Source organism: Fukomys damarensis, unplaced genomic scaffold, assembly GCF_012274545.1.
Source record: "Fukomys damarensis isolate Sample0158 unplaced genomic scaffold, DMR_v1.0_HiC HiC_scaffold_9, whole genome shotgun sequence".
Classification (NCBI taxonomy): domain Eukaryota; kingdom Metazoa; phylum Chordata; class Mammalia; order Rodentia; family Bathyergidae; genus Fukomys; species Fukomys damarensis.
Genome location: NW_022900921.1, coordinates 19,955,246 through 19,979,485, shown reverse-complemented (window position 1 = coordinate 19,979,485; position 24,240 = coordinate 19,955,246). Strand labels below are relative to the sequence as shown.

At 42.7% G+C, this 24,240-nt stretch overlaps 1 protein-coding gene across 10 annotated transcripts in view; it reads right to left on the bottom strand.

The window, feature by feature from the left end:
* Positions 1 to 24,240, bottom strand: part of Tenm2 (teneurin transmembrane protein 2) — a 1,175,298-nt gene that overhangs the window by 195,212 nt on the left and 955,846 nt on the right. The window lies entirely within an intron of this gene.

Below are 24,240 nucleotides of genomic sequence, written 5' to 3'. Positions count from 1 at the left end.
AATTCTGAAGCCTTTTTTGATGTAATGCCTTAGTAAGGAGATGAAGGGGGGACTTCCAAGAAGCCCCCTCTCACCTACCTAAGATTTCTATTACCACTGTATTTCCAAGGTAGGGCAGGAACCAAAATAACCTGTTAATAAAATTAGTCCACAAAAGAGGCATTATGGTCTTTTCTGATCCTCAACTCAGTCGACTGAGCTGCATGACAAATCGCTTCTGCTGCAGAAGTTCATCCAAACCAGAATCTAAAACCACCATTTTTCTGCTTCTACTTGGTCTGCCGACGCCACGGTCGATACAGACATGTTCCCTCCTGCATGTGAACTTGGTACTTTTTCAGTAGTGAGAAATGAGATGAAGGAATAAGGATGTTGAACAAATCCTGTATGTAATTCTCATTTCAATTTGGTCATTTGTTCAGCAAAGCCAAATTAGGCACATGGGGAGGTTTCCAGTGTCCCTTTCAATTTTTAATTTTTAACATGGTTAGCCGAAGGATTTTTTTAAAACTCAAAAATAAAAAAAAAAAAAAACCCAAAACGGCTTGATCTGTCTCTTAAATGGTTTTTACTTAAGTGGATTTCACACGGCTAACCTAAAACATTTAAAATTTGATTCTGATGGAAAGAAATATCATGTTATAAAAATTGGCTCCATCTCTTAGGGAGTAGGGAAAAGAAAGAAGGAAATGTGGTGGCCCCTCTGTACTATTACATACTTTTTTTGCAGCACTGGGGATCAAATCCAGGGCTTGAGGAATGCCAGGCAAGTGTTCTGCCAGTGAGCAGCCCAGCTCTGCTGCTGTTTAATATCAACATGGTCAACTTCCTAGGAAGAGAAAGCTTATCTGGAAGAACAGATAATTTCCTTTTGGAAAGTAAGCTATGTGTACCTAAAGGAACTAGATTTTCATCTGCAATTAAATAAATTACACAATTAGACTTATTTTGAGTTAGTGACAATGCACTTAATAGAGGTAATTTCAAGGGTTTTATGTGGTACTCCAGTCCCACACGTTTCTTTCATATTAAAGGTACACATTTCTCTCAACAGGCAGTGGCACCGTACACTGCTGTGACATTTTGGGCTTATACAAAGCATCACAACGACAGCAGAAAGACATTGGGCTTGGTTTGCAGTAAGCCTCCCTCCTCAATGTGCTTTATTATTTCCACCTCCATCATGATTCGTGAAAGATCCCAAGCCAAGGATAACACCATACACTCCCAGATAGGAACTGGTATCTCCTCTAACACCCGTGTTAGGATTTCAGTATGGTTTCTCTCCCTGAATACAGGGAGGAGTTTGATCCCCCAAATCTGGTGTGACTGCTGTGAAGAAGGTGGAAACTTTTCTAACTACAGTGTTCAGAGGTGGGATCTTTGAAAAGTGATTAGGTTAGATGAGGTCATTAGGCTGGAGACCCATGATTGAATTCTGGTAGCTTTAAAAGGAAAGGAAAAAATGATCAAATACACAAAGAAAAGCACACACTCCTGTCTTGAGGTGACACAGTCCATGGGGCCCTTGCCAGAGCCTGCACCATGCTGTTTGGGTCTTGAACCAACATACCTTTGAGTCAAAATAAACCTTTTTTCTTTGGAAATATGCCTCAGGCATTCTGCTATAGTAAGGAGAAGCTGACTAATACAATCAGCCTGGGAAGGATTTCCCAGACGTACATATTCAGAGCAAAAGATGAGCCATGGATAAAGTTTCCCAACTTGTGTTCACTGCTTAGTGATTTTAGGCTGAAGTTTCTAAATGTGTTCCCTAATAGCCTTACTTAATTTCATGTAACATTTACAAGACAGGCTGGAGGTAGGTATTTTATTATCCCTGCTCCACAGACGAGGAGGGCTTATTGCAGTTATACCACATACCCCAAGATCTACAGTTGCTAGTTTTTTTTTTTTTAATTTTCTAAATCTGGCCTCCATCAAGGCTCTGAAGTTAGGACCAAATTTCAGACAACTCTCTTCTTCCTCTCTTCTTCCATAGCCCAGAGGGCCTTCTAATCAGTGGCCTCAGATTTTCCAAGCTCTGTTCTAGATATGTCAGAAACAAGTGTCCCAGGTAACTGAAATCAGGTCTTCCCCAGAAACACCTCTGTTCTCTAGAATTCTCTATCCAGAGTGTCATTTGCATTCTGCTTCTGGGCCAGCACAGCCTGAAAGAAATACTGTATAACACAGGCTGCATGTGAAATTACATTTTTTCTAGTAGCTACACTAAACAAGGAGAAATACATTTAATGTTTTTAACCCCAATATATTCAGATATTATCAGCTCAACATGTAATGAGCATGAACATCACGAATGAGAATTTTAGTTTTTGTGTGTGTGTGCACAAAAATCTTTACCACTTTCAGAATATCTCAGATCAGATGGCAAATTGTCAACACTAAAAGTAAAAGCCACATCCTGCCAAAACAATAATAGTATTGATAAACAAAATGTTTCATGGCTTGGTTTTGAAATTTAAATGAACTAACAATAAAATAAAACTAGCTTCTTCACATGCACTGAACACTTTTCAGGTGCTCAAAAGCCATGTGTGCCAAGTGGACAGAGCGAATCTAGACGATGAGGGCTTTACAGGGTTTTTCTGGGCCGATTTCCTCCTCCACATTCCCGAAATATTTCACGTGTACCCCTCTTTGTGTGCTCATTACTGATTTACTGATGAACCTCCCACAAATGCTCCAGGCCAGGAGCACACTGGAAGGTGAAGGTGAATCTTCTTTCTGCTTCCTCTCGTTTGGCCTCACAACCAGTACAGGCTTTAGAACAGCATGATGTTTAAGGAATATTTATTGAAAAAAAGAATGGCTTAAAATCTAGTGCAAAAATATACTTCATTTGGTCTTACAGTGTTTGGGCCTAAGAATAATAATAGTAGTAGTAATAAACAATAGAGAGTGAATCCTTATTTTGTGGCAGGTTCACCGTTTCTACTTTTTAAAAGGTATTTCTCATTTGCTTATCCAAAGTAGGGGGAATGCTCCTTTGTTGGGATTGTTAACTAGTACAGTCACTGTGGAAATCAAACCACCAAGGACTTGAGATTCCTCAAAGAACTAAAAACAGAAATTCCATTTGAATCAGCTCTAGCTCTCCTACGTCCAAAAGAGTAAAGATATTATACTATGGTGATGCATGCTTCCTATGTTTGCAGCATCACAACTCGCAACAGTCAAGTTGTGGAAGCAGCCCATTTGCACAGTAACAGAGGAATGGATAAAGAAAGCTTGGTATGTATACACATGCACGCACGTGCGTGTGCACACACACACACAATGGAGTACTACTCATTCATGAAGAAGAACAACTGAGTCACTTCTAGGAAAATGGATGCCTCTTGAGACAGTAATTCTAAGTGAAGTTAAGTCAGACACCAGGTCAAATACTGCATGATTGTATTATATGAGAAACCCCAAATATAAATAATTTAAAAAGCAACATTAAAGACAGATACAAAGGAAGCAGGGAGGTAGACTTCGTGGAGATGGGAAAGGGGGCCTGGAAATGGGAGGAGAGGCAGGGGAAGTGATAAGGGATGTGGTATGTATATATACCAATTCCCCCAAGTTCATGTAATTATTATACATCACAAATATGCTCAAACAGAATCACAAGGGAATACTAAAAGAAAATCACCCCTGAGATAGCAAATGTTATTTCTATTTTACACATGAGAAAACTGAGGTTTAGCGATATTGAATAACTTCCCACTCCCATACAGCTATTAGGTGCCAAAGCCAAGAACCAATGGATGCATCTTATTCAGACCCCAGCCCCATGTTTCCCTAAGTTCAGCCACCAAGGACCATTTCCATGGACTTTACTAAATCTTGGGCTCCACTTGTATTAATATTTCTTGGCTACGTTTAGAAAGCACCCCTCTTCTGTTTGTTTTCTGCTACCACTGAGCTGTACACCCCCGGCTCTCTCTTCTAGAAGGCTTTCATCCAGCAATGGCGAACCTTCCAGAGCTCTCCATTGCTCATAAACAGTCGGCTGCGGCACATGTGCCATAGGTTCGCCACCACTGCTTGCATCAAAGTAGCCTCATCCAAAAGCAAAAGCTGTGAAATGGAAAGCTTAGCGTATCACTTATCAAGGTTTTCTGATGTCTTAGGAAAAAAAAATATAAAACCTGAAATAAAGAAGTTACCCCAGTAAGTCCACAATGTATCCCTATTTCAAAATATGTTTTACATACTTTTTATTTGACAATGAGAAAGATGACAGAATACAACTGAAAACTCCAAAAGTGCCCCCACTCCCCCCCACACAAAGTCCCACCATGCAGAACCAGCAGCCTGACTGCACACTTGGGAGACCCATGCCCCTGCTGGGTCAGTGCCCAAGGACCTGCCATCATTCCTGTGCTACCCTTGCCCCTGGTACAGAGAGAAACACTAGCGTAGAGTAACAGGCTGGAAGGGAAGCTCTCTCTTGCTTGTCGGTTCTCATTATCTCTAGCTAGGAAAGAAGCAAAATCATGAGACTGAACTCACCACACTTCCTGCCTTGGAAATTTTTCTTCACTTCCTTAGGGCTAGTGGATACAGGCTGCTTCAGGGACGCTGTAACTATAGGGTTAGTCCTTGCTGCTTTGAAAGTTCTTGTTTCATGCCAGGCCATGCCATGGGAGTCTCAAAATGGTTAGAACTGGGGAGCTCTTTCCTCTTCTTGTGCTTTACCTGCATTCCTCCCACTCCTGGAGGGCTGCTTCAGCCCAGCCCCCTGCAGATGTGCTCCTGAGCACCCCATTCCTACTTAATGCACAATGCACCAGCAGTCACTGAGCACCTGCGATGATGCAGGTACTGCAAACTCCATGCAATTTTCAACAGGCAGAGAGCTAACACTAATACAATGCTCATTGTGTGCCAGACTCTCTTCTAAGAACTTTAAATATTTAGACATAAAATTGCCATTTTTTGGTACATAAAATATAGTAGAAAGCCAGCAGTTTTATGTGGTATGACTTCGTGTATTAATCAATTCATGCTATAGCTACAGAAGCTGATTCTTTTATTAGACCCATTTTATAACAGAAGAAACTACAGGAGGTAGAGATTAAGTATTTTGTCCAAGTCATTATTAGTAGTAGAGCTGGACTTTGAACCTGAGGACTCTGGATAAGAACAACGAGTTATAATACTTTTTTTTCCTTATAATGGATATGCCAGGTAAAAAAGCCTTTTGTGTAAAGGTTGGCTCTGCACTAAAGTGTATTGTAGGCACAACATACTTTTGTGGGAACAAAAGAGTATGGCTATTAGAGTAACTTTGGAATCAGGCAGACTTGGCCTCAACTGCAAGTCCTGAGAAAGTTCGTAGATTTCTCTATCTTCTCTCTCCACCCGTCTCTCTCTCTCTCTCTCTCTCTCTCGCTCTCTCTCTCTCTCTCTCCCTTTCCTTCCCTCCTCCCTTCCTCCCTCTCTTCTTCCTTCTCCTCTTCCTTTACTTCTTTTTTCCCTTGTCTTCACTCTTTAGTTTTCTCATCTATAAAATGGAACTCCTGAAACCCACTAGTGCCCAGATGAGTTGCCACATTAAATAAAACAAAAGCATTCAAAGCATTTAGCTCAGTGCTTGCACAGAACCGAGAGCCCAACAGACGGTAGCTACGTTGTGGGCTGGCCAGAAGCAAAAAATGTCTGTCAGGAGAAAAATACCTTTCAAGTTCCAAATAGCTAGGTCACACACAGACAGCCTGCTCCTCAATCGGCAATGGGCTGGCTTTTGAATTAAAATCAGCACCCTATGTAGAAACATACTTAAGGATGGTCTCCTTCACAGGCATTTTATGGAAGAGGTTACAGATAGCTGAAGGGGTGGGTCCCTAGGCAGCGAGGCCCTTCATCTGTATGCAAAAGCACAGACCCCCGATGTCCTTTGCTTCCGCCTTACTGCACCAACTCCTGAACTGTCCTTTTGGGCTGATGCTTAAAGACAAGCCTGGCTTCAGTATTTCACAGGTGAAATTGGGAGCAACAGGAGGCAGGGGCTGGGAGGTGCAGCTGGGGTGGGAAAAGGAGGAGATGGGAGAATTCGAAATGATCTCCATCACCTCTAAAGCTACCATAACAGCTTAAGTAAAAAGTATATTTCATGTCTAACTGGAGCTTCAACACAAGCCTCTACTGCCATTTTCTCACCAGAGTCCCACATTTAATCCTCTCCTATGTAGATATCCTGGAAATGCCAATGTATAAAAAAACACATTAATGGCAATATTTTAATCTGATGCTTCAAAACTTAAAGTGCGTCCACACTAGCACTGAAACTGCAGCAGACAAAGGACAGCAGGGCATGGCACAGTTCATTTAACCAGAAGATCCTAGCTTTCTTTCCTGTGCCTGATATACAGACAGGCCCTCTAGGTACCGTGACAGCCAAGGCTGATCCCTGCCCTCCAAAAACTCGGAATCTAGGCCTGTGTTTGAGGATGTGGTCCCAGAGTAGCAGGATCACTGTTACCTGAGAATCTAAGAGAAATGCAAGTCTTCGGGCCCCATTTGAGACCCACAAACACAAACTCAGGAGTAGACTCAGAGCCACTGTGTATTAAGGAAACCTTCAGGTGATTTCCAGGTATTGTGTGAGGCCAGGTTGGCACCAGTTAATTAGCGAAAGAGAACACAAGGACAAGAACAAGCTCCTCTTGTCTATTTCAAAGAGGTGGAGGAGGGGCGAGAGCTCAGACGTCCCGTTCCAGCTCTAGACGCTAGATCGCTGCCCACACCGGCAGCGTGTCAGAAGCAGCTGGGAAGATGCAATATGGAAAAGAAATGCTCAAGCCAGAGTGGAAAGACGCAAAGGGCTGCCCAACCAACCAAGGGTGAGCCAAAGTGCAGCAGTGAAACAGGGTAGTTCTCCCTGGGTGTGCCTCTTCTCCTTTCATGGCTAACTCTGTCCATTCTGCTTGTCTGCGGTGACCAGTGACTGGAGACACCCACCACCGTCCACCTCGAAACTCAGCAGTGCCGTTTGTCTTTATGTCTTTCACCCACACAGGAAGTTTCCCGCACCCCCACCAAACGCAGGACTCTGTTCTCCAAATTAGCAGCTACTTCAGTGGAACTAAAAAAATCTGTTGGAACTTGATATAATAATTCACCCCTAGCCCTCTCCACAGTAACGTCACATTTTTCTACCATTAATGGATATGCAATTATAGAGGCAATTAATGATTTAAACCAAACATATAAACTCTAAGGATTGAAGTTTTAGGCACTGCGCCAGTGAGAGGGAGAGATATTTTTAGACAGAAGATATTTTAGACAATGACTCTGAAATGGAATGAGGGAAAGGTTCCCTCCTCCATACTCTGGTCAGCCCCGACTATGAGATGCCAACCCGAGAGAGGCATGTTTTGGCAGAGGAGGCTTGCACTGCTTGGAAGACTGATTGCATCCCCTCCCCCACGCTCAGGCACAGGGGTCACCAAAGCCAGATGATCCACTGAGGTTCCATGAATGTCACTGGGGTTGAGGCATCTGATTGTAAATACCTGTTTGCAAACATTCCCAGGGAAAATTTCCTTTTTCCTATAGTCCATAATGCTCAACTTCACAGTTTGAGCAGAACAGCTACGTATTAGCTCAGGACCCTTAGGGCTCAGCTTGACCCAGCTTAAGCAGCAAACAGAAATTCTTTCGAAGCCTATTAAGGTAGCTTACAGGAGATAAGGAGATGCCAGCCATTGAAGACCCATCTTTATTATCTGTCAGTAGGATTTGCTACAGGATAAATGTTGTCCCCTTGCCCCCAAACTCACATGTTGAACTCTTTCCCCTCAGGTGGATGGTATTAGGAGGTGGGGCTCTGGGAAATGACGAAGTGATGAGGGCTCCACCATCATGAAGGGATCAGTCCCCTTTAGAAGAGGCCTCAAAGAGCTAGGTAGTCCCTTCCACCACCTAAGGACAGAGCTACGGTACCATCTGTGAGCCAGAAAGGGAGCCCTTGCCAGGCCTCAGAACTGCTAGTGCCTTGCAAGCTTCCAAAACGTGAGCAACAAATTTCTGTTGTTTATGTTACTTCACTTCTGGTATTTCATTATAAGAACCTGAGTGGTAAAGAAGGTCTCCATCTACATGGAGATCTACTGATGTACTGATCACAGAGTGCCACACCTATCTCCTTGGGCTTCACTTTTCCAGTTGCACTTTTTTTTTCCATTGAGTTTATTGGTTCAGTTTAGGTATACAGTACAGTTACATTCATCAGTGGGATCTTGTACCTTTACATGATGTATCTTGGTTCTTATTTTTTCCCATTCCCCTGCACTCCCTTCACCCCCTCCACCCCTCCCTATTTATAAAGACTGTTTCCACTTTTTCCTTTTCTCTTATTTTTTCCTTTCTTTTTTTCTCTTTCCCCTACCCTTCCCACTTCCACTATTCCTTTAGACCTTTCGTATTTCACATTATCAATTATACAGTTTGATTCTTATTTACACTTTTAGTTTTTCATACCAGAGAAACTAATTGGTATTTACACGTGTGTCCTAGTTATTTCACTGAAGCGAATGGCCTCAATGTGTATCCACCTACTTATAAATGTCTCTAGTTTCTTGTTATTTATGGTTGAGTAGTACTCCAATTTATTAACACACATACACACACACATACGCGCGGGCGTGCGTCTTCTTTATCCAGTCTCCAGTTGATGGGCAACTGGGCTGTTTCCAAGTTTTAGGTAACACAAACTGTGCCACTATAAACATGGGTGCACATATATCGCTGTGGTATGATTCTTTTAATTCTTTTGGGAAGATATCCAGCAGGGAGATAGCTGGGTCTAATTGGACCTCCAATTCTAGTTTTTTGAGGAATCTCACAATGGTTGCACCAGTCCACACTCCCACCAATAATGGAGTAGGGTTCCTTCTCCCCAAAGCCCCACTGACATTTGTTGTTGGTTGATTTCATGACAGCAGCCATTCTTTCTGGGGTGAGGTGGAATCTCAGTATTGTTTTCACCTGCATCTCCTGAATGACCAGTGATGTTTTATCATATGCTATTTTTACTTCTTTGAGAAAAGTCTGTTCATTGCAGATTCCAGTTTCACTTTTGTATATCCTGGTCAAAGACTCTAACTGACAGAGCTGGGTGTCATATGAACATTCCTTGGGCCAGTCACTTCCAACAGCAAAGGGAATACCACTGATTCTGTCTAGTTTCAGCATCTTACCTGAAGAAGGTATGGAGTATGAGATATGGCCACCAAACAAAGTTGCCAGACTCAGCAAACACAAACACAGGGTGCTGGTTAAATTTGGATATCTCATGCAATACTAGGAACATAATTATATTAAAGGCATTCTTTGATATTTATCTGAAATTCCACTTCAACTGGGCATCCTCCATTTAATCTGGCCACCCTGTCACCAGGACTTGGTGTAAGTCAGGCAGACTCCCTATTTTGTGCCCACCGCAGTTTGTCTAAGAGCTTGAAGAGGTGCAGAGCTCTTTGAGGAGGAAAGCCCTGTCCACACACAGCGTGCTCCCAAGTCCCTTCCCCATGTGGCACTGGGATGGCTCTCTGCCCAGATGAGAATCCAGATCAAGCATCTACACTTTCCTCAAAGTGTCAAAACTGCCTGGCTGTCTGGTGTGTAAAGCATATGGACTACTCTTTTTATCAACCACACTGATTCCTGGGTGGGACCTGAAGCTTTATCAGAAAATGCAGCTAGGATCAAACTGTGATTCCACTCTTGCCAAAGCAACTCCTCAGACATATCTGACATCAAGGGTGTTGGCGTGTGGCATGAGACTTACTAGAAGGTCCAACCATATATTCTGAGGCCGTGTGCTAGCACTCTCTCCCTAGAAAGCACAGTATAACCCCTGCTTAAACTCTTTCTCTCATAGGGACAAAAAATTTGGAATCTAAAGATCTCCGTGACCTTCATTTGTGCCAACACTATTGAGTGCGCTAGGTATTTGCTAAACTTGCTCTACAGTCAAGGTGCAAGCCGTTTTTTCTATTCCTTCTGGAAGGAAGTTTATTACACGAAGTAATAGGTGGATGTCTCCTTACTACCATAGAAACCCACTATAGTACCTATGCACTGAACTTCTTAGACAGCAAGAACAAACAACTGTTACCGGAACATTCCACACAGAGGAAAACAATAAAAACAGAGACAAAAGCAAAACAGCAAACAGAACTTACATGAGATTTATTCTGTTATAATATTTAACACATCTAAGATAGAGTCACCAAAGCTGAAGTTCCACTGTATTTACTGAATTAGGGAAAAAACAGTTCAACTTTTTTTTTAGGTTAACACCTATGCATTCTAGTGGCAAGGACTTTTTCAGGGCCAAGTATCCAAAAAGGAGCCTCAACCATGCATGTGACCCAGAATTTACTCCCAGAAAACTACTGGGCAAAGTAATGAGCTCAAATTTAGGATACACAAAAAGAGCCAGGATTTTGAGCTGAGCAACTTTTCCTTTGCATCCTCTAACCTGGCAGAAGCTACAGTGCCTTAAAAACACTAGGAGAATTACCTGATGGTTTTAGTAAAACAAAAAGTCAGGAGGGGATTTCTGGTCAGCATGTTTCAATTTAAGGAGAAGGCTGTATGTGTGCTTCTGGGGGAGCCCCACACACTTAGACCAGTCACCTTAATGCCATGTCAGTAATCTCAGAGTTGATCCTCAATGCCCTTCCCCTACATCCCTGTGGTTTGTCCCACAGTTAGAAACAAATGCTCATTGGCTGAAAGTGACTCTACTTTTTACAATCTTTCTAGGAAATGTGCTTCCAGGTCATGTGTGTGTGTGTGTGTGTGTGTGTGTGTGTGTGTGTGTGTAGTCAATTTCCTGGCAGGTGCACACGAAACCACCTTGTCCATGTGGAGAGATTATCATTTCAATAAGTGGTTTTAGCTAATTAGTTTATTCTTGCTGCGATGGTCCCATTCCTAATTTGATATCCTTTTTCACATAGAAATTGGAAGGCTGATTGACCTTTGAATGGTTGTGGAGCAATTAGTTTAGCGTATGCTGCTGTGTATTCGAAGTCAGTAACTAGGTCTGCTTGGTTCACTACTGTACAATCCGAAACTGCCACAGCAAATATAGTCTTTATTTAGTACTTTCCTTTTGCCACACACAGTGCTAAGGGCCATTTAAGAACTATCTCCTTCAATCTCTACAAAAACCATAGGAAATAGGTGTCATTACTGTGTCCATTTTATAGGAAGATAACTGAGTCACAAGGAGGTTAAGTGACTCAGCTGTGTGCAGGCAGTGTGTAATGGGAAATGCTGGGATGTGATCCTGGTCAGTTTGGATTCTATAGCCTATTCTCTTACTTTGGACCTGAAAAGAGTTGTTTGATAAATTAACAGAGAAGTGGGTAATTTCCCAAGTATGACTAATGTACTTCTGGTAACGCATTTATGATTCTTACCCTTCATGATCAGATCCAGATTCACATAATAACTTCTAAAAGCACTGCCTGTTTTCAGGATTTCACTTTGCTCCCCCACTTTCTGCTCCTTCCACAGCTCCTTCTGACTTCACCTTCCAGAATGTGTGTTGTATCCATAACTTGAGCCTAGTCCCTTGTTAGGGAACTGCTCATCTCCATGTCAAGGGATACATATTTTGGTGGGCACTGCTTCTGCCTGTGATTTGCATTTTGTGTGGGGTCCCTGACAGTCAAAAGGCCGGTGAGTCATACCTCATCAGGGAGGGACAAGTTTTTTGTGATCACAGCTGCTCCACAGAGGGGCCCCTTGAGCTTCAAACTCTGACTATCCTTGAGAGATGAACAAGAAACTCTAAATTAGACGTTGCTTTTTTCTCAGTTTGCGAATTCAGTCCCAGCCCAAGTGAGCTACTATCACAGTGCTGGGAGAGGGTATGATATACCCTCTTAGCTCATATGGCAGTGCTCCCAAACAGGGAGAAAAAACTTCAATCTCAGGTCCCACTGCACAATCAGGGCTTTACAGCTGGCCACTGGTACTCACTGTATCAGTTATTTTAGTTTTAATAACTTTTGGGTGGCCCCTTCATGTTCACAAAATTGCCTCCATCTTTTAGCACATCACTTATAAAAAGTCTCCAAAGGACACCTACTTCTCTAATCTCATGGCAAAAAGGCAGCCCACCTGGCCCACAAAGTTATGGAACTCATGCCCAGGTAACAGACAAGGGAACACAGAAGAAACCCATACCTGTATTACATCCTGCCTTGCTTCCCAATGAAGCACATAGCCATGATACCTGAAGATTCTTCTTGATACCTGGATTCACATTTTCACTTACTATTGGAGAGAGCTAGTGCTCTTACTAGCACACCTTCTGTTAACATCCATTGTCAAAAGAGAACAATCACCCAACATTAAAACATACAAAGAAAAAAAAGATGATTCTAGTTGTCAAACCAAATTCTACAAACTGCTCCTAAAGAGAAGTATCAAACACTTTTCTACTTTAATCATTTTCAAAGCTTTTAATGCATCTTTTAAACAAATAATGCCATTAACATGGATGCTATGCAAATGAAATGCATGGCCTGTATTTGCTTGGCTTTCTCAAAATTGTTCCTGAAACCTGATCACATCAAATATTTTTCAGTTTATGCAAAATAGAACTGCTCTACACATTTTTTGAAGAGTGTGTAGTTTTCCATTTGCATGTCAGTCCCAAGTGGTAAATTTACACTTTGAATGGAGGATTAGCAAATTTCCATGTCTGTATTGCATTTTGAAACTTAAAATATAAAGAAGTCACTTTCATATGCCAAGGGCCCTAAAATTCTGAAGTCCAATGACCTTGTAGGCATCTGGATGCCGGAGGTGAGTGCAGAGATGGTACCTGGGAAACCTGCGTTCCCATAGTAACACCATCTTTGCAGGTATCCTTTCCCTACAGTGTTCTTTCAAAACCTGATCACAGGGCATCTCAGAGAGTTCAGGGACAAGAACACACTTTGTGTAGCCAAGAAATCACTCAGGTCCTGCAACTCAGAAATCTGCATTCCCAACCCTTTTCCAGACTGCTCTTTCCCACCATGGCGAGCAGGTCCTGGCACTGCCGCTTCCTTGCTGTCAGTGAACAATGTTACAGCTTGAGAGAGCTATGCATGATCACACTTACTGTAGCATCAACTATTTTTTTCTTAATTGTCCTGAGATCCTAGAAAGGAAACAAGCGTCTGTGCTGACAGAGGAGCTCAGCATGAACTCTCATTTTTCACATGGAGCTAATTAAAAACTGAAATTAGTTAAATATGGAAATGACACTTGCAAGCACTTTAGTAGAATTCTGGCAAAATCCCTCTGGAGTGCTGTGACATTACCTGCTGCTTCGAAACTCCCCAACTGAATTTCACAGTTAAAAGGCTGAGCAAAGGGAAAGTTATTATTGAGATTTCGGATTCAGAACGTGTCTGTAAAACTCCAAATTAAATTTCATGGCTGGCCCTTGAGTGGCTGGTGATATAGAATGAAGGCCAATGGAGTGGGCCGCTCACAATGTCCCTGCATGCGGGAGTTCCAATTACCCCTCTTTAGGTATGGTACTGTGCGTGGCATAGGTGCGACAATCAGAAGGTTAAGGGATGCATTTCTCCCGGAATCTGACGCAAAGTGGTTTGCGTGACACGCAAATTCCAATAAAGAAAAAAGCTTAGATTCGTGCATGTGGTATTACGGTCCTGATTATGAAAATTGAGCAGGTTTCTCAGGGTTACGAGACACATTTCTCACGTGTGGAGGCTATCTCTGTACATCTAAATCCATCCATCCATCCGTCATTTATCCATCGACCCACCCACCCATCCACGTATCTCTGTACATCTATATAAATGCATGTGTATATATGTATAGATACACGAATGTAAATGTACACACACACCTCCCTCCACAATATCTACGCACGTATTTCATCCTATAGGGATTTTACCGTTTTTAAGCATAATTGTGATATCCCATCTTGAAGCAGGGAGATCAAACAGCTTGAGTCTTTGGGGAGAGTAAGAATGGTTTCCCCTTAAAATTCCTGGGAGAACAGCCTTTGCAAAAAGCCCATCATGAAGAGGAGCCCTCCAGGGCAGGTGGCAAGAAAAGACCTTCTGGGATGCCATGTGCCTTGTTACAGGCAAAATCTGCAGTGCTGCCCAAGGGCAAATTATGATGTTTCCCTGCATCTGCATACAATTTAATTAAACCCACCTACATGTCTGAGGGCTCTGGATCCGGGTGGCTGAGTATTTGAGAAGTCCAGCCATTCTCCAAACAACTGGAGTGATGTGATTTTATTGTTTTTCCAACACCCCATCCATTTGTCCTTGAGGCATTCCCTCCTACCGGCCCCTGGCCACAGGCTAAGGCAGGCACCAAGTCCCTGCCTGGGCAGGCCAGTGAGAGGAGCCACCCGGCGCCAAATCAGCCCTGCTCCGTGAGTTGGCTGGCAGGGAGCTGTCGGCAGGTTGGGCTGCCAGAAAGAGTCTTCTGGCAGCTCCCCTGCTCATCTTCCCATCACACTCAGGCTTTCTAGTCCTCGGCCTGGAAATCATCGCGGCTTACCCAGCTGGATGGGTGGAATGCTGCAGCTGTACCATCAGGCTGGCTTATTTTTTATTGAATTTTGAATATCCAATTTCAAAGCAATTCAAATGAATTTGCCCAAGGCCTCAGATCAGCGTGGCTGCCGACACTCTCTGCAGTAGGGTTTCGAAGTTCATATTTCTAAACAAAGGCAAGATTACAGAGACTTCCCTTGTTGGAACCAGTGTCTCTAAAGAACCTTCTCTACCAACTCTATTAGGCCACATGCAGACAGCAGTGAAAGCTGTTGTGCTAATCCAAGTCCCTCACTACCCAAGCGCTGCTGGCCAAGCAAACTTCTTCCACTGACTAAAGAAAGATGGGAGTGGGCAGCGGGAGTGCTGAATAGGCTGGCACATGCAGCACTGATTACAGAGTGCAGGCCGGATGTCTAAGATGTGCCAAAGCGTGACACTGAGCGGGCGGAGTGGGCAGGGCCCAGCAGCGTGGCTGCCCTCCACACCCCTAATCTCAGAGGGAGAAAACAACCATTCACGAAATCAAGAGCAATTCTGAACTTGTGGAACAATTCTTCCCTGGCCCTTCCCATCAAGATTAAAAATGAAAACAAAGAAACTCTACCCATGCTTTGCCATAACTGGACCCAGAACACGAACGCTTCATCTCATGGAATCTTTCTAGCAGGTCCAAAAGCAAATTCTGTCCTCCCTCAGCATCCTTCCCTTCTTCACTGCTATGTTATTCTAATCATACTATACACATGCCTGGCAGGCATTTATTTTGAATTCACAAAGCTAAACTTAACTCAAATTGTAGAAGGCTGTAGAGTTGTGCAGAAAAATAAGCCTCCTGAGAAAAATCCCGACACAATGTCTCCTGGCCCAGCGTGGCTGGAAGATGAAGATAGAACCCCATCTGATTTTTTGTTTTGGGGAGGGCTCAGGAAACAGGTTGGCCTGGAAGCCACTCAACACTGTTTTTAAAGAAGCCTTGGGACAAAACCAATTCAATAACTATTGATATTCACAATCTGTCAATTTCTCCCCCAGAGGTTAAAAAAAAAACACCTCAGGGCCGGGGATTTGGCTCAGTGGTTCTGCGGCCTGCCTCGCAAGCACAAGGGCCTGAGTTTGATCCCCAGTACCAAAACAAAACAAAACAAAAAACACTTCAAAACAGAGCAAATTAGGATGTGGGGGCGCTCATGGTGACAGTAGACAGTAGGCTCCCCTTACTCCTCTCCCTTAGCACTGTATGCTTAGCCCTCCTGGCTCAGGGCTGCCCATTCATAGGTATATAATATATATTTGTGGAAGGAATGCATGAATAAAGGAATCAGCAAAGGTTGCCTTTCTTTTATGTCACCAGGAGAACAAATGGATTTTACAGTCAGAAAGATCAATGAAATGGTCACTAAATAATTGTTACAGGACACTGAGCAAATAATCGATAGGCCTCAATTTTCCCACCTGTAAAATGAGGATGACATGGGACTGTTTCAAAGATCAGATGAGAAAATGAACAGCAAGGGCCTTGTACCATTTAGAAGGGGGTAGATCACACATTCTCTCTCTTACTCAGCTGGATAAACCATGACTCTGTTTCTCATCACTTATGTTCCCTTTGTATAATTCAATGCAGTCTGCCTTTAAAACGGTTAAAAAAAAAAGAAGAAAAAAATCAACAAGTAAGAGGCTGCTGCTTTTTGGAAAAACTTTATAGTCCTTCATTAAATGATTGCTATATCTATTCACGACAGCCAGTGTTGAGATTCTCTTGTGACCCTCAAGCAAACACCCTTAAAAAAAAAAAAAAGAGCAATGGTTTTCCTTTAAGGACTAGGTCTGTAGTTTCAGACACAGAACACAGACATAGACACCAAAACACAGAATAAATGACATCAGAGTAAAGCAAAAATCCTAAGGACAGAAGTAAAGGATGGAGAGGGCTTTAAGACCCCAGTGACTCGAGGCGCCTGGGGCAGTTGGGTAGATGCTCTCAGAACCCAGAGGTAAGCACAGCACCCACAGGCCCCGCCACTGCAGTGTGCAACCCCACTGGTTTTAAATCGTTTGCTCCTTTAAGCAAACAGTGCTGCTGGTTAGTTATCCAGTAGATGTTTTTAATTACAAGCTGAAAAAGTCATCCTGTAGCCCTGAAACCGGTGCCCTCACGCCTAAGAAGCGCTTTTTAATATTTATACATCTAAAGAGGGTTTGCCCTTCCAGACATAGAAAATCATTAGGAAGCCTTCTCAGGAGGATATAACTTTGGTCAAGGTCATGCACAAATCTAAACTTCGAATTTAAGCCAAAGCTTACCACCAGTAGGTGCCACTTTTGTTCCACAAACCGTTCGTAGCCCGTGCCTGACTTTTCTTTCTAGGTTATCAATTTTTAAATAGAGGAAAGGAGCAAAAATATGCTGTGAGACAATTCTGAGCATAAAAAAAAGTTGAAGAAACTTTTTTTCTCCTTTTCCTCGTTACTTGGCACATCTATTTAATAGGGCTTTTTTGATTTAACTTTTTTCCTTTCAGCACAGCAGATGAATGGGGGAACCGAGGAAGCTGCACTCAAAGAAATGTCGTGTAACGGTTCTAACTTTGGTTTGGCATGTCACCTATCTAACAATATCAGGGAGAGGAAATATTCCGTCAAAGCTGTGAGTGTGGAAGGAAACAGCCTGGACGGTGTCCAAAGATATACTGTATCTTAGCAACTTTGGAGGCTCAGAAAAGCCGGTGTTTCAGTTTGGGAAGCAGGCGGGTAGAAGTTCCATCCTACCCCATCAAAGATTGCTGAAAGACACACTCCAAGGTCAGGGTCGGGATGTGCTACCTCATTTGCTGACATCAAGTGGCTTAGGTGAGCAGGCAATGAATGGTCTTGCCAAGAAAGTCAACCAATAATGATGCCAGAAAACCAAAGCCATAGAAAACAGGCATAGCCAGATTAGGTCCACCATATTACAACTTAAACAGACTAGGTAGAGACATACTGGGCCAGTTAGCACCATGGGATGAAAAGGAGAGCAGGAATCAGGCATTATATATCCAAAGATTGTTCCTTGGGGACTGAGAATGAGGGCCTGTGCCTTTGCTTTATGAAGGAAATGTTTCTGGAGACTCCTCCTTTCTTCCTTATATCCCAAATATTCATTTAAAAAAGTGTTGGGAGACCCCTTGTGGCCTGAGACCCTGTCTTTTGCAGCTAAGTTGTGTATATATAACTTAGGGGAGGTCTAAATAAACTTGACTTATCAACCTATTTATCTTCAACATTATATCCCAAATCTCATGCTGATGGTTAACCTAACAATCTAATCTCTGTCCACGCTAACCCAGTCCTGAAGCCCCAAATGGAACCTAACTTCAGAGGACCCAGTGCATAATGGATACCTGAACAGAAACTTCACACTTCTTCTGGAGCCCAATATGGGTTACCTGTTCCTCTGCTGTTCCTTTGTCTTAGGCAATTAAATCTCCAGGTGTGTAAAACACACCATCTCACGTGAAGAGAAGTAAGTGCTTTTTACGCCTTTTCTATTTCTTAACATCCATTGTCCTTAAAACATCATTCACTGACAATTAAAATGGGAAAGTTTATCAAACTCATTCTGCAGTCTCTAGCTTTTTCATTATGTGTATGAAAATGACCTGAGTAGTAATCTCCGTCCCAGAGCTCCAGGTATCATCCAGCCTAGGTGACATACAACTGGATCACAAAAGGTCAGTCTTCTGTGAATTACAGGAACAAGAAAATGTCTCTCAGTTCCTTCATTTCCAGGTCACTCTGTTCAGGACAGAGCAAGAATGAGGTCAACTTGAACGAATTATGCTGGGGTCTCTTTCCTCCCATTAGATTTAATGAGCCACCAACCCTGAATATCCCACCTCTACAACGTCTCTCTATATCCATTCTTCTTCCCATCTGCCTTGCTATTATACTTGTGTTCAAATTCTTTTCTTTCTGGGCTTCCAAATGGCCTCCTCAGTTCGCATTGCCTCCAGCTTTGACTCCTTCATTTTCTTCTGCACAGGGCTTCCAAATTGCTCTATGCCCTTCTGCAGTCAGAATCTCCAGTTTGTATCACTTAAGAATCTAATCCAAACACACATTTGCATGGCATAAAAGGCTCTTTGTTATGTGGCTTTTCAGTCCCATTTTCATCCATACCTCACCTCCCAGGATACCTTGGCTCCCAAGATAGTAATAAGAGGTACCCTGTAATACTGTGCTTCTCCAGGCTTTAGTCGCTGCAGCTGGTGTTCTTTAGTCCTAAAATGTACTTCCCTCACCTTTCTCTTCTGCCAGACTCCTATGCAGCTCTCTCCAAACACCACCTCCTCTCTGAAGTACTCCCTGATACAGTCAGACAAAATACTCCTTTTCCTCTTCCCATGCACTTCCTTACTAGTTCCATCATAGCCTCTCTGCTGTGTTATTAGTGCTTCTTGGCACATCTACTTTCCCAGTGAGCTACGGGGATGTTGTTGGGGGCATGGATCTCTATCACCCATTTCTGCATCACCAGGGTCTCAGCACTTCTAAGAAGGAAGGGCATACTGCATATTTGCTAAGCAGATGGACCAAGGATGAAACCCACCCACTAGAGATATCCTAGCATCATCTCAAATATGAGAATGAGCCTTCATATACAAATACCAATGTATGGAATCTCCCACCTAAAAAATTTAGCCTCCAGGCTAGCTCCAGTTTCAAAACTCTTTTGGTCCCTCCTCTCTCCTCTCTCCTATCTTATTCCTTTCTGGAAGTTCCGGGGAGAGGGTTTCAATCAAATTGCCTGCAGCCTCCCCAACCCAGGGGGTCAACAAACCCATATTTGCAGTTACTCTATCAACAGGGGATCCAAACTTGTCATCAGAGATCCAAGAAGAGAGGGCAATCTAATCCTTTTTCTCCCTGGGCTCTACTTCCCTAGAAACACTTATTTCCTTATGGGGGAAAAAATAAAAAAGCTCACAAGACCGCCTTAAACCAAATGCTTAGAAAATATTTTTGAAACATTTGGAAGTAATTTCTATTCACAAATTATCTCCATTCACAAAATGAAAAGGCAAATTATGGGAGCTGGATAAATTCAGAGAGAGAAGAAATCAGACTTAATGCTGGGAGGAGAAGAGGAATATGGAGAAAAGAAAAGAAAAGAAAAGAAGAGAGGGTGTGGGGAGGAGTGCTAGTAATTCTTGCAGTTTTATAGTAAGTAGAATTTTAAAAGCACTTAGAATGCAACAAAGGTAGTAATGTGTGAGGCCCCAGAACAATTCTAAGATGCTAGCGGGCAGTCAATGTCTCCATATGAAAGAAGAGAAAATTTAAGTTTAAACCATGACAGCTGTACTTTTCCCAAAAGTGGAGAACTGGGGCCTGGAAGCAGGAGTTCTAGAAGAAGAGACGAGAAACCACAGAGGCAAGACTGAGAAGGAAGAGACGAAAGGTAGTTTGCCAAGAAGTGACAGGATAGGAGGGCCTGAAGATTCCTCCAACATCAACAAGTAGCAGAAATGACACAAAGAATTCTAAAGCCATTCTCTGCTTTGTACGCCTGATATATGTACTCCTGCGTCAAATGGCTACAACTAGAAAGCAGAAGTGCTCAACTGATGGCACCACAGTGACCCAGAGGCTGAGTGTAAGGAAACTGCCCCCGCCCCAGGGACTGAACTCAGGACCTTGTGCTTGAGAGGCAGGCGTGGCTAAATCCTCAGACCAGGAAACTGCTTTTTGAATTTTAATAGGAGATACTATTTCCCTTGTAATACTTCTTTTTCTACTCAATACAAATTAAATAGCCATGGATATTATTCAAAAGCACTTTGTTAACCACATGCCTTAACAGACTTACCAACCACAGCCAGAGGGGGTACAAACTCAGAATACAAACCACACCATATAAAATGGGCAAAGAACAGTGATAGTACTCAGATTGCTTCTTCTCAGTGGCTCACTAGCAAGGGCCCCACGCAAAGGAGTTGGCCAATCTAAAGATAACAGCCTCAAATTTATTACTTATCAAGAGAGTTTATAGATATCCTTTGGTTTAGTCTCAGGGGTAAGTCTGCAGGAGTACGCATTGTTCTCTTCATGTTAGAATGATCATCTGAATCTCAGGGGGGTTTACATGATAAGGAAATTCATAACCAGGTCTGATCAGATCCAAAGTCATTTTACCCGTCCAAGTCCCCTACTTCTTGGTGTTGTCTCTTCTTCCTTTTTTCTAGTGAGATGATGAGAGGCCTCTCTGCCTGCTCTGAGATAGAGGTAGTGAAGACATCCAGAAGAAGCTTCTAAATGTTCAAAGCAGACAGTAAGGACCACAGCAGGCTGCCTATGAGTAGAAGAAACCCGTTCCAATGTTATATCCATCCTGACCTGTCTTAGTCTGGTGATCCTGTAAGGTCCAATCTAGTCCTTTATAACAATTATAAGCACCCACTTTATACCAATCCCTGTGCAAAAATCTGTGTATGCAACATTTACTTTAATCTTTGCAGCAACTCTCGGAGGTAGGCACTTTAGGAAGAAAAAGAATTGAGATATGTTATGTGCATGTACCAATTCCCCACGATGAATGTAGTCATTATGTACTGCAAATATGCACTAATAAAAATTTGAAAAATTTGAAAAACAAAAACTATCTGAGAGAGGTAATGTAGCTTGCTCTAAGTCATACAGCTGTATATTCTGATTCCAGAGATTCCGCTGTTTGTGATCGAGCTGCCTCCTTCATCCCCCAGTGAGAAGATGTGTGGTGACCCTGACTTCACTGCTCCTTCAAGGCCAAGGCCAAGAGCAGTAAACATGATTTCTGAGTGTCAGTTCTGCTCTACCGAACCTTATGTAAACATGGATCCTGGGATTCAGCAGGTCTGACCAGGAAGCCCATTTTTCCCTTCACTAATTGTGTTGCATTACTTCAAGTAAGCCTGTCAATTTGTACCTCTGCTTCTGCATCTATAAAGTGGGGATAAAAGGAAGACAATAATGCTCTCTGACACGGTACAGGAACTTACAACAGAGCTGCTACTTGTGAAGAAAAATACATTAAGACCAGTAAGTCAGATGAAATAACAGAATGATAGAAAGTCAGAGTTGAAGAACCTGGGGGATTATTCATAGGCACCGTGAGAGTACTATGGCTAAGGGTGTTTTATTGAGACAGTGTCATACTATGTGACTTTGGACAAATTACTATCCCTAAACTCCATTTTCCTAATCTATGAAATGGAGATTAAAAATAGTACATCCCCATCGAAAGCCTGAGATTAAATATTATTATTCAGGCAGAACCTAGTGACCTGCATGGAGTGAGCACTGCATAAATGCTACGTCTAATAGGATGGGGAAACTGAGGCTCTAGGAAGGTAAACTGCTGTTCATAGCCACACCCTGAGTTAAGAGTGGAGAAAAAAAGAGGAGATTTCAGGCCTCTTGATTTCCATTTCACACTGCTTGGCCCAGGTATGCAATGTGAGGTTTCAGAAACTTTCTTAGACTTAGCATTCCCACCTATTAGTGGGAACAGTTTTTCTTAACCTCTACTAACAAGGGTGTGGAGAGAATTAAATGATTCAAGTAAAGTCCTCAACCTGAAGCACCATTAGTGCTTGTGAAGTGTTAGCTGCTGTAATTATTCTTTCCCGTCTGACGTGAGAGTAGATTTTTATCCTCAGGAACGAGAATGAGAAAAATGGGAAGGCACTTTTTTCCCCTCATGTCTGTTCGCCAACTCAGAGAATCAGCAGGAAACATCTTCCACAGAGAAGCAGCAATTATGAAGTGGACAAACCCCAAAATAAAGAAAGCCAGACAGAAGTACTGCCTGAAGCACTCTTGCTTCTCAGACTAAACAGACTTCTCCTTGAGGCACAGTGCCCGGAATAAGAAGTGCGTGGTTCTCTGTGTGGAACTCTCTCCCTTCCTGATTCTAGAAGCTTTGGTCAGCTCAGATATGAAGCACTTTATTACAGTTCTCCGCAGCAGCACTGAATGTCATTATGGAAAGAGCACAGGATTTGGAATCTGGACACCTGTGTCTCAGCACCAGATTCTTGAACTTGCTGGCTGTGTGTCTTGGGAAAGTTGTTTTCCCTACTTGAGCATTTTTCTGCCATTGCAAAAATGTCATTAATAATGCCACACAGAAACACGGGTACTACATAAATGTAAAGCATTACTTGCTTTACAATAGAATTTCCGGCATTATCCCATACTCCGTCCCAGTGAACAGGCAAGGAGAGATCTGGGCTACCTTTCTGAAAAGCCACATTCTCTCTGAGAACTCCGTCAAATTTTTAAGAAGAGCCCTCCCTTCCATCCACAGATCCTCTTGCAGGATGAGGAGAATAGCAGGGTCCTGAGTGACTGCAAGAGGCTACTAAGGCTGTCTACGGCAAAAGGGATCTGTGATGGGGCCTGCAGAGCCGGCAAAGCTCCACTAGTCCACCCAGATCTGCACCGTAGCCCCCTGGCTGCTAAGGGCTCAGTGGACGACATACAAACCGAATGGCAGCCTCACAAACTGTGCCATCCTATCTTGCTTCCAGAGAGCCCCATTTCCTCCCTGAGGTTGTCCAGGTAAACCACAGTCACCCAGAAGACGTGGGACAGTAGGGTATTGGGCTGGAACCCCATTTTCAAGTAATCTGCCTTCAGTTTTTGAAATCCTTCCACTTCATTGTTCCATTAAAGGGCGATTTCATCTTTTAAGTGAATTTCAATGAATGATGAAATAAAATACTTTGCACAGATGGCCCTGCATTTGAATAAGAGGAAACCATTATGCCTGGTGCAGAATGAAGTGGTTTATTTGTGTTTCTAAGGCAGCAAAGAAAACTTTTATAATTTTTTTCTTTTTTTAAGCTTGAAGGAAATCAACCTGTCTATCCTTATTTGGCATTTATGAGTGAGAAACTTCTTACACCTGTAGAAACTCTACATGACTGTTAAATTCAAGGACCCAGGGCTAACGTGCCACTGAGCTTGAACCCTGTTACTAATTATGTAATGTGGAGATCAAATGGTATTTTTGTGCCTCAGGTTGCCTTTCTCTAATACAGAAATAATAGTGACCATCCCATGTGAGCAAGTCTATGAACTTCTTAGCATGTAGGAATTGTTTAAAAGTATCAACAGCCTCCATTATTACTGATACTATGAAATATTCAGAAAGACTCCATGGTATCTGTGTCCCTCAAAATGGTGTTGCAGTCCTACTGTAGCTATGAATGTGGCCTTATAGGGTCTTCAAAATTGAACAAGTTAAAATGAGCTTATTAGGGTGGACGCTAATCCAGTATAACTGGCGTCCTTACATAAAGGGAAAATTTAGACAGTCAGAGGCACACAGGAGGATACCAGATGAAGACTGGAGTTATACTGCCACAATGCAAGGAACTAGGGGAAGCCAGGTGAAACTTGGAACAGGTCCTTGCCATTAAATTTTTAGAGGGAGGCTGGCCTTGCCAGCCCTTAATCTTCAACTTCTGACTTCCAGAACTGTGAGATAAGAAACTTGTGTTGTAAACTGCTATTTATGGTACTGTGTTATGGTGGCCCTAGCAAACTAATACACCCTACCCCAGAGTACTACCCTGTACAAGTATGTAAGAGAGATTTTGCAGAAGTCACTCTTTTTTTTTTTTTTTTTTTTTTTTTT